The sequence below is a fragment of the Asparagus officinalis genome, chromosome 10, assembly GCF_001876935.1.
Source record: "Asparagus officinalis chromosome 10, Aspof.V1, whole genome shotgun sequence".
Lineage (NCBI taxonomy): Eukaryota > Viridiplantae > Streptophyta > Magnoliopsida > Asparagales > Asparagaceae > Asparagus > Asparagus officinalis.
In genome coordinates, this window is record NC_033803.1 from 49,931,022 (window position 1) to 49,936,499 (window position 5,478).

A 5,478-nucleotide genomic window follows, 5' to 3' on the forward strand; every position below is an offset into this window, starting at 1 on the left:
TGGCCGAGACACCCCAAGGGTGTCTCGGCCTGGCCGAGACACCAAGGGGTGTCCGCACCCCCTAAGGGGTGTCCACACCCCCTACCTACCCCCCACACTCCTTTTGGCCTATAAATAGACCCCTTGGGTCCTCATTCAAAGGGCTGGAATTCTTTTGTCTTGGAGCAAGGCTAGAGAGAGAGGGGGGATTTTTTTGGAGAGCTTGGCGAAGCCCTGCTGCAGTGAAGAGTGCCCGTGTGCTTCAACAAGAGGAGGAGAGGTCTTGATCAGAGCCTTCATCACCCGTCCGAGCCTTAGTATTAGCCTTTAGCGTTAATACTAAGAAGAGCTATTACCTCGCTTTAGCCGAGGTATACGCTTATAGCTTCTAGATCTCACGCGGATCGACGAAGTTCTGCTTCTATATCCCTCCGCGGATAGACGAAGCTCTGCCCGATTTTCTCGGAACAGATCTGATTGCCCCGGTGGTCCACGGATATCAACGTCCCCGTCACAGGCCAAAGACCCACGCAAGCAAGAGATGACAAACAGCTCTTGCGTTTGTTTGAAAGGAGTTGCTTTTCTTTTGTTTTCATTGTGTACCGGTCTTATAAAAAGACTATCTTTTTATTTCATTGTAACGATCAAAGTTGTAATGAATGCAGCAATGAATACAGCGACTTTTTCCGCAAACAACCATTTTAAAGGAATCCCCTACTCAAGTATTAGATCATGGTGGGGACTTTGCTGGGATTAAGGCGGTGCTGGAACCTCTTTTGCATCTGATGCAAAACCTTACTAGCAGTACGACCATGTTGCCATATTGAGAACATTTTGCAAAGGTTGAAAATCTTTTTATAAAGTGGCAGGATCGCCGCAATCAGTCTCTCTTCTCTCTAGCTGAAGAATGCGCTATGCAGTACTTGAGGCAAAGGGATAATTCACTGTTTGAGCTTGAATGCTAAGTGCTTGAGAAGAAGCATAGGGTCAAAGAGCTCAAGGGGGTCAGTGAAAAGTTATCCACTAAGGACAAAAATGCCGATGATGTTGAACGTAACCAGTAGCTCTTGGTTGAATCTTATAAGGCCATTCTTGCTGACATCCAAGTTAAACTGGCAGAAGTAGAGAATGAGTTGAAGGGCGCAATGAAAGTGCGGCAAACTTTGGAAGCTAAGCAGGCAGAACATCACACATCGCTTCAGGCTGAGCTCAATGATTTGGGGAAGCTAGAAAATGCAGTGAGCAATATGAAAGTATTTTTTGATGATGAGTTGCAAAAGCAGGCCATGATAGAAATTGAATTGGAGCACCAAGAGTCTTTGAAAAAACTCGCCGAGGAAATCCGTAAAACTACTAAATTTTGTTAATTTTTGTAGCCTGGCCCTTGTAGTGGTTTCCCATTAATGAAATTATGGTTTTATCCAATAGCCTCTTCTCTTTGAGCATTTTAACTCCTCTTTGAAAAAGTTCATATGTTTGTGCGTGGGCATGAGACTTTTCTTAAAGAGCGTCTACACTTAGGACTTTCTCAAAACTGCCCTAACGAGCCTGCCTCGCTGAGGCAAAGTTCATTGGTTTCAACGAGCTTTGTCATTTTGTAATGATAAGACAAATCCTAGAACTTCAAGACGAAGTTCAAATTTTATCGAACTTCATTATGAATAAGTTCCAAGGTTCAATGAACTTCATCAATTTGAGGTTCTAGAATGAAGTGTCTAAAATGAATGATGTCTGTAGGGTCAAAAAAAATATATGATTGAATTTTTTATTTTAAGAATGGGTTCGATCGCTTGGTATGAATCCCTTACAATCACTCACTCTTTCGATTACAAAGGAAGAGAAGATAGATTTAACTTCTCTTTTGTTTGAGGTGGGTTCTAGGTGGCGAGAGGATGCTTCACTCGATGCTTGAGTCGAGATTGCTTCCCTTTGACAATCAGAAATAGATCACAAGAGATTCTGACGATAGCTTAGGCTGCAGGGACCAAAGCTCGGGTCTTAAGCTTGTGCACTAGAACTTTGCTTGGAACCTCCGAAGTGTGAATTGCCAAAAAGTCCCTTCTTCATAGCTGCTTGCGGCTATTTATAGAGTCTTAGCACGTAACTGACGTGCTGCAATCATGGGGTCGTGGGCATAACTGACTCCTGAGAATTAGCCCACGTGGCTAACTGGGTCTTTGGGGCCGTTACAATCTGATTTAATGTGGGTGACAAGTTTCGCTGCATTGGTGAACCTCGTCTTTGATGTCGAGTCTCACTGTGGAGCGAGCCTCTCTTGACATTGAGCCTTGCTGCAGTGAGCCTCATCTTAATGTCGTGGCTCGCTGCAAAGAGAACCTCTTCTTAATATCGAGCCTAGCTGCGAAGCGAGCCTCTTCTTCATGTCGAGCCTCCCTGCGGAACGAACGTCGTCTTGATGTCAGGCCTCGCTATAGAAAAAGCCTCGTCTAGATGTTGAGCCTCGCTGTGTAGCGATCCTCACCTTTGAAAATGAGCTTTGATGCTTTCGAGCGAACTTCTGGATGATGTTCATCTTTCTTCTAGCATTTTTGGATGTCTACAAGACCCCCTTCAAAGTTTTCAGACTTTGTATGAAGTTTAAAATACTTTGAACTCTTTCGATTATCATGAGCTTGGTTTATGGGACGGACCTAGACTTAACACTTTGAAGTGAACCTCGTGGTTCATTGCTTCTAGTCGTGTTGAGACAAGGCTCAACAGTTTGTTGAGTCTCGTTATTTCATACGAGCTTAGTCGGGTCCATGGTTGGTCTGACAATTAGGATTATCTGCATTTAATGCGATGGCTTCCATCCTTGCACATTTTCCAGACCTGATAGGTGGCTGACAGCTAGAGCTGCGAGATCTCCTCTATAGATATCGTCCGTAAATCTCGTTCGCTAGAGATCCCGTTCGCCGATTTTGGTCGTGAATCTCGACCAATGATTCACCGTTGCCGGGGAAGGTGCTTAAGTAGGTTTTAATTATTTTGGTTCTTTAACTTGTGTGTTTTTTTGTGAAGGAAACGCTTGGAGCTTGAAGATTGCGGATTGGAGAGCTAGGATTTGAAGATTTGCTTTCGGGTAAGTCATCTTTCTAGTTTTTAATTCCACCCTTTAGCTAATTCTTCACAATTAGAGACAATTAGGACTTAAAAAAAAGGATTTTATTTTTTGTTAACCATAATAAAATTCATCCTCCACTTTGACATTTACTAACAAGATAATAAATTCAAACAAATTTCCCCCTTCTCATTTGTTTGATTGTTAACCCTAATAAAAAAAAAGATTTTTCTTTTCCATCCTTTTTAGTTGCTTTTAATTCATAGGGTTGCATTTCATATTGATAGTAGGAATTCACCAAGTGATTTGAGCATCTTGATTTGGCACACACTTAAAAATATCTTTAATGGCAAAAACTCATAATCAAGATAAGGTGAGGGATTTCATCACCCTTTCCTTAGCCCAAAAATCACTAATTCCTCACTTCACAAACCCAAGCCTAATAAAACTCATTAGACGTTGGCCCCTAAGGATTCGAGCTCAATAAGGAACAAGAAATCCTTAAGTGAACCGGTTTAAGTTTTCTCAGATTAGTTGGTGTCTAAGGCAAGGTTTAGGGGTTGCGTAAAGCACTCCGCAAGGAAAGAGGTACTTAATTGATCTTTGATCACCCTCTAGTACTATCCTTACCTGGCTAACTACCTGGGTAAAACTTTGATCTTTTCACTGTAGGAGTTTTTGGTTAGAAGCTGGTCTAGTTGAGTTAGGCTAAACCCTAGAATTAGAGTTGATTGAAAAGTGATTGCTTTGATTTGTTTTAGTTAGGATTTTTCTTTTTCTTTTTCTTTATCTTCTCATAAAAAAAACTAATTTTTTTTCCTTTTCTTAAAAAAAAAATAAATAAAAAGAAATATTTTGGTGTATGCAACAGTGGATTAGGGATAATACACGTCGATTAATTCGCTTTGAACCAATCATAGAAATGGAGCATCCTAATCCACCCGTTCTTCATGATATGTGCTATCCCATTAGGAATGTAATCCCCTCGTGCATTAGGCTCCCCGAAACAAATGGGATAAATTTTGAGCTTAGACCGCAATACATAAACATGCTTCCCAAATTCCTTGGTAATGAAACAGAAGATGCATATATTTTTATTTCGGAATTTGAGAAAGTGTGTATTATGATTAAAATGAGAGAATTAAACGAAGATGCGATTAAGCTTAGATTTATTTCATTTGCACTTAAGGATAAAGCTAAAAATGGCTGTACAGCTTACCAACAAATTCCATCTCAACTTGGGATGAATTTGTCACCGTTTTTCTTAAGAAAATTTTCCCTATTCATAAAACGATAAAGCTTAGGAACAGCATTCAAAACTTTAAAATTATCCCGGGAGAACCTTTTTGGAAGTATTTTGACCGATTTAAAGATCTTCTCATCCAATGTCCTCATCACGGTTTAGAAAAATGGCGATTGTGCCAAATAATTTATGAGGGATTAGATTATTCTGCAAAAACTTCCTTAGAATCAATGTGCCACGGGGATTTTATGAGGAAAAACACTGATGAAGCATGAGAGTCTTTTTTAGAGAGTCTTTCTAAAAAAACAATGCAATGGGAACACTGTTGTAGGCGTATAAAATTGCTTATAGATCCCTTAGCACAGTTCAGCACAAACCGACGAACCAACGAGGCGACGAGGTTAACGAATCGCATGCGAACAACGAAATAAATCCACTCGCGTGCGGAATCAAGCTAACGGGTTGAAGAGTCAACGAGTCATCCATCCAAGGGCGGACTCGGACGAATCACGATCGAATCAAGATTAGTTTCGGACTTGAACTCAGAAGTGGATTTACTGCCATATCAGGAATCGGGTCAACGAATCGAGTCCGAACAAGTCAACCACACAACCGAATCACGGACAGAACCGAAAGACAGAAAACGACGGAACCCAAATACCTATAGGGGCTCGGCCAAAAACCGAGCCACCTATAGGTGGCTCGGCCAAGAGCCGGCCACCTATAGGTGGCCTGCCCAGATCTGTGCGCGAGCACAGTTCAGAGAGCCTATTTGAGAGGTTGGAACTTTTGGAGGCGAAGCTCTGCTGGATTCAAGGCTTAGAACTTAAAAAGATTGAAGCTTTGGGACTTTGAGGACTTGCTCTTCCAGATCCGGTGCTCGGCGATCGTCAACGCCAAATAAGGCAAGAGTTCGAGAGGAACCGGATCTCAGATCTACGTAGTCATCCTCCGGATCAAAGCTTGGCCTTTGATCCCGAGAACTAAAGGCTACTATTTCCTTGGCGAAATAGTACCCTCGGCTATTATTTCCTTGGCGAAATAATACCCGTCATACTACGTAGATCCGACCGGATCTAGATCACGCGGTGGTCCACGGATAAACCCCAACGCAGGCAAAGAACCCACACAAGCGAGAGACCGCAAAACAGGTGCTCGTGATTTGTTCGACACAAAAGGAGAAAGTTGTAATCTT